The sequence below is a fragment of the Canis aureus genome, chromosome Y (genome assembly GCF_053574225.1).
Source record: "Canis aureus isolate CA01 chromosome Y, VMU_Caureus_v.1.0, whole genome shotgun sequence".
In the NCBI taxonomy this organism is placed as follows: Eukaryota; Metazoa; Chordata; class Mammalia; order Carnivora; family Canidae; genus Canis; species Canis aureus.
The window spans coordinates 879,506-889,531 of NC_135650.1; the positions used below are offsets into that span (position 1 = coordinate 879,506).

General features: G+C 35.6%; 1 long non-coding RNA gene across 1 annotated transcript; it reads left to right on the forward strand.

Moving 5' to 3' along the window:
• Positions 1-2,695: 2,695 nt before the first annotated feature.
• LOC144309385 (uncharacterized) lies at positions 2,696-4,570 on the forward strand. Its single transcript, XR_013375391.1, has 2 exons — positions 2,696-3,378; positions 4,208-4,570. It is a non-coding gene; the product is annotated as an uncharacterized LOC144309385 (long non-coding RNA).
• The last annotated feature ends 5,456 nt before the right edge of the window (positions 4,571-10,026 follow it).

Genomic DNA, 10,026 nt, shown 5'->3' on the forward strand with positions numbered 1-10,026 from the left:
GTGTAAAGTTTTGCAAATTTCTTCTTTTCAAAGAGCCAACTTTTAGTGTTGTTAATGTTTTTTTTTTTTTTCTGTTCTCTTTCATGTATTTCTGCTCTGATACCAGGTCTCTCCTCCTACTAATTTGGACTTAGTTTGTTTTTGCTTTTCTAGTTCCTACTTGATATAAATTAGGTGAATTTGAGGTAATACAATAAATGTAGATATTTATTGCTGTAAAAATAATCCCTTTAACCACTGCTTTTGCTACAACTCATCAGTTTCATTTCCCTTATCATTTGTCTCAAGTAAGTATATTTATAAGATCTTTGAACCATTATTGTGTCGTGTAGCTTCCATATATTTGCAAGTTTTCCTTTTGTTACTGATTTCTGATTTCTTACTATTGTGGTCAGAAAATAGACCTGATAGAATTTCTATCTTCCTGCTTTTTAAAATTATTTAAATGGCATATATTATCTGTCCCCAAAAAAGGCTCTATTTGTCCTTGAGTCTACAGTATTTTTCAGCATTCCCTACTAATTGATTTTGCATCTGGATGAACGGTCTGTTCGTGAGAATAGTGTATGGAAAGTCCTTAACTGTTAACTTGTCACTTTTTAATTTATTTCTCCTTTTAGTTCTATTACTATTGCTTTATATATTAAGTGCCCCAATGTTGACAGCATATATATTTATGTATTTAAAGTTTCTGTCAAATACATATGTTGACAGCATATGTATTTAAAATTTCTGTGTTCTTTTTGGATTGCCCTTTCATTATATAATCACCTTTCTTTGTCCATTCTTGGCCTTATCTGTATTTTGTCTAATTTCTGTTAATTATTAATTAATTGGCTATTAATATAAACTAGGCAAAATCTTTTCACCTCTTCCTGTACATTCTGTGAAAGCTAAAATGCAGTTTTTGATATGCACCATATCATTGGATCTTATTTTTTCTTTTCTTTTTTTTTTATTACTGTATAGGTTGCTCTCTCCTGGCTTGCAAAGTTTTGGTGAGAATTCTGCTCATATTCTTGTAGTCTCACTTTTGTATATGATGAGCGAATTTTCTTTTGTTGCTTTCAAAACTCTTTTGGTTTACACATTTGATAATTTCATTGTAATGAGTTTACTCCTTAAAAGTTTAACCTATTTGGAGTCTCTTGGGGCTCATGAGTCTGGACATACATTTCTTTTGTCTAGTTTAGGAAGTTTTCAGTCCTTATTACTTTAAATATATCTTCTGTCACATTGTCTTTCTCCTCTTTTTCTAGGATTCTCATAACCCCAGAAGTTCACTGAATTTTATTCTGCATAATGAGATAGCTATTGAATAAGCTCTAAACTGAATTCACTCACTCTGTTCTTCCACTGTAGAATTTTTATCTTTAGTCATTTCTGTATCTTTGTTGAAATTATTTTCATGCATTGTTTTCTTAAATTCCCCTTAGTTGTCTTTCATTATTTGTAGTTCACTAAATTTTGTTAAGAGGATTGTTCTGAATTATTTGTCAGAATTCATATTCATTTTTTGACATCAGTTTTGGTGCTTTGTTAGTATACTTTGACCGTGTACTGTTCACGTGAATCTTTGATTCCTTGAGTTATCTGTATATTTGAGTACGCAGTTCTTTCTAAAGCCTTTACAGGTTTGTTTTGGCAGAAAAACACCTTCACTAAGGCAGCTCAGTTAGGGATATTAAATAGGCCAGATGTTAGCACTCATGAGCAGATGGGAATTAGTTTTGAGATATTAGTTGGGCACTTATGCTCTCAGACTGATGGGAATATATATTAGCATAGTATAATGTAAAACATGAGATCGTATGGCATTTGATTTTCTGTTACTTACTTCACTTAGCCTCATGCCTTCCGTCCATCATCGTCAGAAAGGGTAGAATTTTATTTTCTTATTGATAAATACACATTGTATCTATGTATAATTAATGTATATAAAAACTGTATACCTACATAAACCTATCTAATCTGTGTATCTATTTAATCTAATCTGTCTCATTTTCTTACACATTTTTCTATTCATATATACTTAAGTTGTTTCCATGTCATGGCTGTTGTAAATAGTGCTGCAAAGAACATGAGGGTGCACAGATTTCTTTTACATAGTGATTTCCTTTCTTTCAAATAGAAACCCAGAAGTGGAATTGTTGGATTATATAATATATTGTTCTAGGGACTCCGAGATGGCTCAGTGGTTGAGCTTCAGCCTTCAGCTAAGGGTGTGATCCTGGAATCCTGGGATCGGGTCCCACATTGGGTTCCCTGCATGGAGCCTGCATCTCTCTCTACCTGTGTTTCTACCTCTTTCTCTGTCTCTCATGAATAAATAAATAAAATCTTAAAAAAAAAAAATATATATATATATATAATGATGATTCTATTGTTATTTTTATGATGAACTTCCATTTTGGTTTGTTTACAGTTTCCCTAGTGATTATTGTTTTTGAACATGTTTTCATGTAGTTTTCAGCCATTTGCGTATCTTTTTTGGAAAAACTGATTATTGACACCCTTTGCCTGTTTTTAATGAGCTTTTATTTTGGCTTTTCTTAAATTGAGTAGTATAAATATTTTATGTATTTGGATATTACCCTTTGTCAGATAAATGGTTTGCAAATAAGTCCTTCCATTCTGTAGGATGCCGTTCATTTTGTTAAATTGAACAATGAATAAATTTATTTCCTTTCCTTTGCAGAAAATTGCTGTTACGACAGTCCCATTTGCTTACTTGCTGTTGTTTTGTTTTTGTTGTTGTTGCTGCTGCTACTGTTGGTATCATATCCAAAAAGTTGTCAAGACCAGTGTCAAAGGGGTTTTTCTTCCCCCCATGCTCAAAGGTTTAACATTAAGTATTTAATTGATTTCAGTTAAATGTTTAGAAGGAGTACAACGTAATTTTCATAATTACTATCAGTGAATGGTAACTGAAAGAAGCAATTGGGAAATTATTTAGCCAGAGTTATATTAATGTGAATAAGTGACGAATAGATAATTAACGCATATTTTCCTGTTATTTTTTAAAATATATCTAGTGTGTTCTGAGGTTTGAGATGGAAAGTGTGTTTTATTTATTTGTGGAAACAGTAAATTCTATTATTTTCTAGTTAATATTCACCTACTTTTAGCTCTACTTTGCTTCCACAGGACTTATTTTTCAATTTAATACTTTAATACAACAAATGTAGACCATCTTATGTAACTAAAGTCCTACCTGAGTCATCAATAACATGTTATTGTTCTATAAATTAATACAATATTGCTTCTAATAGGGCAAAAAAGAACTTCAGGTGACTCTTTTCCAAACATTGGTGCTGTTGATGTTTAATGAAGGAGATCATTTCAGCTTAGAAGAAATTAAGATGGCTACTGGATTAGGTAAGTTTTTTTTTTTTTTTAATTTTAAAACCTTATTTAAAAAAAAATTTTTGTATATATTTTTTATTGGAGTTCGATTTCCCAACATATAACACCCAGTGCTCATCCTGTCAAGTGCCCCCCTCAGTGCCCATCACCCAGTCACCCTAACCCCCCGCCCACCTCCCTTTCCACCACCCTTGTTCATTTCCCAGAGAGGTGTTGCTCATGTTCTGTCACTGTCACTGATATTTTCCACTCTCCTTTCCCTTTAATTCCCTTTCACTATTATTTATATTCCCCAGATGAATGAGACCATATGATGTTTGTTCTTCTCCGATTGACTTATTCACTTAGCGTAATACCCTCTGGTTCTAACCATGTTGAAGCAAATGGTGGGTATCTATTTCTAATGGCTAGGTAATATTCCATTGTATACATATACATATACCACATTTTCTTTATCCATTCATCTTTCGACGGACACTGAGGCTCCTTCCACAGTTTGGCTACCACCACACCAGTGAGAATGGTGAAAATTAACAAGACAGGAAAGAAATGTTGGAGAGGATGTGGAGAAAGGGGAACCCTCTTGCACTGTTGGTGTGAGTGTCAACTGGTTTAGACACTCTGGAAAACTGTGTGGAGGTTCCTCAAAGAGTTAAAAATAGAACTACCCTATGACCCAGCAATTACACTGCTGGGGATTTACCCCAAAGATGCAGTGAAACGGCAGGACAGCTGCACCCCAATGTTTGTAACAGCAATGTCCATATGGACTAAGTAACTTTTGATTATATTCATTAAGTGTGTGATATAAAAAATTCTAAACATTTTTTTTCTCATTCAGAGGATAGAGAACTAAGAAGAACTCTTCAGTCATTAGCTTGTGGCAGAGCTAGAGTTCTCATCAAAAACCCCAAGGGCAAGGACGTGGAAGATGGTGACAGATTTTTTTGTAATGAGGAATTCAAACACAAACTCTTCAAGATAAAGATCAATCAAATCCAAGAGAAAGAAACAGTATTTTTTTCCTCTTAATCTTAATGTCTCTTTTAAATTTTCTGAGACCTTTCATAAGTCTTTTGCTTTTGGATCAGCAGTAACTCTAACAGCACATTTTTTTTATTGTGGTAAAAACATGTAAAATTTGCCATCATTACCGTTTTGAAGTGTAAATAGAATGTAGTGTTAATACATCTACACTATGGTGCATTGTGTCCAGAACTTCTTCATTTTAAATAACAAAAAAAACCCTGTCTTCTTTAACAATACTCCTCTTTTCTTCTTAACCCCAGCCTTGGTAAACAATAGCTTTACTTACTTTTTTATTTTCTATGAATGTGACTAATTTTGGTAACTTGTATAAGTAGGGGACCACACAGACTGTGTCTTTTTGTGACTGGCCTAATTCGCTTAGCATAATGTCCTAAAATTTCATACATGGAATATGTGATAGCATGTAACAAGATTTATTCCTATTTACATCAAATAAATGTTCCAGGGATCCCTGGGTGGCGCAGCGGGTTAGCGCCTGCCTTTGGCCCAGGGCGCGATTCTGGAGACCCGGGATGGAATCCCACGTCGGGCTCCCGGTGCATGGAGCTTGCTTCTCCCTCTGCCTGTGTCTCTGCCTCTCTCTCTCTGTGTGTGTGACTATCATAAATAAATAAAAATTAAAAAAAATGTTCCATTTTATTAATATGTCACATTCTGTTTATCCATCTACTTTCATGATCCTTTGAATACTGTTGCTGTGAATGTGAGTGTACAGTGTATACAACTATCTTTAGAGATAACTATCTGAAAACTATCTTTTTGAGACTCTCCTTTCAATTCTTTGTCCATAGGATCCGACACAACTGGATCCTACATTGGATCTATTCTCATTTATTTTGAGGAACCACTATACTATTTTCCATAGGACTTGCAAGCTTTACAAAAGATTACCACCAGTGCACAAGGGTTTTAGTTTCTCTATATATTTTGCAAGACTTATTTTCTGCATTTATTATTATTATTATTACAGACTTTCTACTAGGAAGAAGTGATATCTCATGATCATTTTGATTTGCACTCTGTAGATTGATAATATTGACCACATTTAACTGTATGTTAAATATTGACATTTAACTGTATGTTAAATTTAAACTTTAAAAAAAGTGGTATTATCACAGTACAGTGCAGTATTGGTTTCGGGAATAGAGCTGATTCATCCCGTACATACAACACACAATATTCACAAGCACCCTCTTCTTCTTCTTTAGTGTTTTTAAAGATTTTATTTAATTGAGAAAGAGAAACAGAGACTATACCCACACCACGCAGGGGAGAGGCAGAGGGACAAGTAGACTGCCCACTGATTAGGGGGTGCTCAATGAGGGCTCACTCCCAGGACCCTGAGATCATGACTTGAGCTGATGTCAGACACATAATTGACTTAGCCACCCACGTGCCCACAAGTGTCCTCTTTAATAATCATGTCCCATTTAGCCCATCTCCCTACTAACCTCCATCAAAACTGTTTGTTTTCTATAGTTAATGATATCTTTTTTCTCTCCCCCTCTCATTCCCATATATTCACTTGTTTTCTTTCATTTTTTAAATATTTATTTATTTATTCATGAGAGACACAGAGAGAGAGAAGCAGGGATGTAGGCAGAGGGAGACTTAAATACCACATATGAGTGAGATAATATGGTATTTATTTGTCTTTGTGACTGACTTATATTGCTTAGCATAATATACTTGAGCTCCATCCACATCCTCTCACAGATGACAAGATTTCATTTTTTTAAAATGGTGAAGTAATATTGCATTGTGTATCTGACATATCTTGTTTATCCATTCCTCACCTGATGGACATTTAGATTCTCTCCATAGCTTGGATATGTTGATAACACTGCTATAAACATCAGGGTGCCTGTAACTCTTCAAATATATTTTATTTATTTTTTGGGTAAATACCTAAGAGTGCAATTGCTGTCTTTGGGTATTTCTATTTTTAGCTTTCAGAGGAATTTCCACACTCTGGTGCACTGTTGGTAGGAATGCAAACTGGTGCAATCTTTCTGGTAGAGAGTGTGGAAATTCCTCTGAGAGTTGCACCAGTTTGCATTCCTACCAAGAGTGCACCAGTGTTTTCCCTTTCTCATGCATGCTAATCAACATCTGTTGTGTCTTGTGTTGTTTATTTGAGCCATTCTGACTGCTGAGGGGTGATAGCTCATCACAATTTTGACTTGTATTTATTTGAGAATGAGTGATGTTGACCATCTTTTCATGTGCTTGTTGGACATCTGGATGTCTTATTTGGAAAAGTGTCTATTCATATCTTCTGCTGATTTCTTAACTGGACTATTTGGGTTTTTTTGGGTGTTGAGTTTGATAAATTCCTTCAGATTTTGGATACTAGCCCTTTGTCAGATATATCATTTGCAAATATCTCCTCTCATTCCATTAATTGCTTTGTTGATTCATTCCTTCACCGTGCAGAAGTGTTTTACTCTGAAGACCCAGTAGTTCATTTTTGCTTTTATTTCCCTTTCCTCAGCACATCTTTTTTTTAAATAATAAATTTATTTTTTATTGGTGTTCAATTTGCCAACATACAGAATAACACCCAGTGCCCATCCCGTCAAGTGCCCCCCCTCAGTGCCCGCCACCCTGTCACCTCCACCCCCCACCCTCCCCCCCCTTCCACCACCCTAGTTCATTTCCCAGAGTTAGGAGTCTTCCATGTTCTGTCTCCCTTTCTGATATTTCCTACCCATTTCTTCTTTCTTCCCCTCTATTCCCTTTCACTATTATATTCCCCAAAAGAATGAGAACATATAATGTTTGTCCTTCTCCGACTGACTCATTTCACTCAGCATAATACCCTCCAGTTCCATCCACGTTGAAGCAAATGGTGGGTATTTGTTGTTTCTAATGGCTGAGTAATATTCCATTGTATACATAGACCACATCTTCTTTATCCATTCATCTTTCGATGGACACTGAGGCTCCTTCCACAGTTTGGCTATTGTGGACATTTCAGCATATATCTGAGAAGTTGCCACAGCTAGTGTCAAATTGCTACAACTTGTATTCTTCTCTGGAATTTAGGTGGTTTCCTGTCTCACCTTTAGGTCTTTCATCCATGGTGATTTTGTTATGCTATTCTTCTGAGTTTTCTCAACACTATTTGTTGAAGAGACTGTGTTTTCTCCATTAGATATTCTTTTTGCCTTGTTGAAATTTAGTTGTCCACAGAGCTATAGGTCCATTTCTGGGTCTTCTGTTATGTTCCATGGATCTGTGTGTCTGGGTTTCTGCAAGTATCATACTTTCTTGATGATGACAGCTTGGTGTAATACAAATTGGTATCCAGAATCATGATGCCTCCAGTTTTATTTTTCTTTTTCACAATTGCTTTGGCCATTGCGGTCTTTTGTAGCTTCATAAATATTTGGTGTTTTTTAAAATCTACATCTGTGAAAAATGCTTGTAGAATTTTGGTATGCATTGAATGTGTAGATTGCTCTCGGTAGTATAGACATTTTAGCAATGTTTGTTCTTCCAGTATATCAGCATAGACAGCATACTTTTCCATTTCTTTATGCCTCCACAGTTTCTTTCATAAATGGTTATAGTTATCAGAGTACAGATTGTTTACTTACGTAGTTAGGTCTTCATTCTAGGTATTTTTTTTCCTCTTGATGAAATTGCAAATGGCATAGATTTCCTTATTTCTTTTTTTTTAATTTGTTTTCCACTTTGTTATTGCTTGATTTTGTATTTTGTACCTGCAACTTTGCTGAATTTATATATTTTAGCAGTTTTTTGGTGAAGTCTTTTTGGGTATTTACAGTATCATGTCATCTGAGAACAGTGAACTTGCTGATTTGGGGGCATTTTATTTCTTTATTTCTTCTTGTTTTCTGACTGCTGAAGCTAAGACTTCGGCAATTTAACCTATGTTAAATTCTAATGGTGAGAGTGGACATTCTAGACTTCTTCCTAAATGCAGAGGGAAAATGATCATTTTTACTAATTGAGGAGGACACTAGCTGTGGGTTTTTTGTAATATGGATTTATATGTTGAGTTATGTTCCATCTATCCCTACTTTGTTGAGGGGTTTTGGTATTTTTAAATATTTTATTTATTTATTTATGATAGGCATAGACAGAGAGAGAGAGAGGCAGACACAGGCAGAGGGAGAAGCAGGCTCCATGCCAGGAGCCAAACGTGGGACTCGATCCCGGGACTCCAGGATCGCGCGCCCTGGCCAAAGGCAGGCGTGAAGCTGCTGAGCCACCCAGGGATCCCTGTTTTCAGTTTGAGGGTTTTATTAATAAAGCTGAACAGTTAAGTTAAAATGTCTGAGTGAACCTAAGTTTTCAGTTCACTTGGGCAACACCCAGGGGTGAAATTTCTGTGTCATGGGGTAGTTGTATGGGTAACTTGGTGAGAAGTTTTTCCTAAGATTTTTCCAGAGCTTTTGTGTCATTTCATATTTCTACCAGCAACGCGTGAGATTTCCGTACACGCTCATGAAAAGGCTCAGCAAAACTTGGAATTATTGCTCTTTTAACATTTAATCATACAATGAAGAGGTGTAATGATAATTAAAATAGTTACTAATCTCTGCTTTGTTTTCTGCTGGAGCAAATGTCCCCTCATTACTCTTCTCCCTTGGCATTTCTGGGTTAACATGGGGTTTTATTTGGTTTAATGTTTTTTGAAATCTCTATGCTGATTCAAATGACCCGAAAATTCTGCTGTTGTTTTGGTTGAGACCACAACAAAATTAGTATATTAAATAAGAAAGGTTAACAAAACAACAAGAATGTATGGTGAAAACAAAAGGAGTGGTTCTTGCCTGGTGTTTAAATAAGGTGTTCTTCACATTTGTCCAGCAACTTTTTGTGAGAATGTGGAAAAATAAAATAAATTTGCTGTTTTCTTTATTGCCAAAAAGGAAAGCCACTCTTGCCCCTCCCATTCCTTGGAGCATTCCCTTTAGAGAACTTGTAAATTCTTTCTCTGCTCTTCTGTTGAGATGTACGTAAATCTTTTTAAGAGCTATATAAGCAAGCCCCTTGGCAGCTCCGAGGATCCCAGAAAGGTCTCTCCTAATGGCCTTGGAGCCTGCTCTTTGAAATGTAAACATCAGCAAAGACAATGCCTTTTGAAGTCCCCTTATAGGTAGGAGTTTAACCTACGCACCTGGCTTTCAACTGTAACCACTTGCCTCTCACAGAGATAGGAGAAAACTCCTTTAGACAAAGCTAATTAGCTAACTCCAGTTTGTAACTGGATTTGGTCATGATTAGGTGTTTCAAACTGTTAAGCACTGATTCAGTTCAAAAGCCAAAGCTGGACATTCCACTTCCAGAATTTAGGGATTGGTTTTGTCAAAATACTATAGGCAGTAAGATTGAAAATGTTTAGCCTTGGTGTTGCACTAACACATTAGGCCTACCATAAACTCTCTTAGCGTCTACTAAAATTCTTTGGACTGTGTAAGGTTGCTTTCACTCATTGGTGCAAAATAAACTCCTTTTCATTGAAACAAACAAAACAAACAAAGATCACAGACCATTAAAACAAACAAACAAACAAACAAAAGATCGTGCAATCTATTAACTTTGGGGATGCCTTTATTCTCATTCCACAGTTGGAAT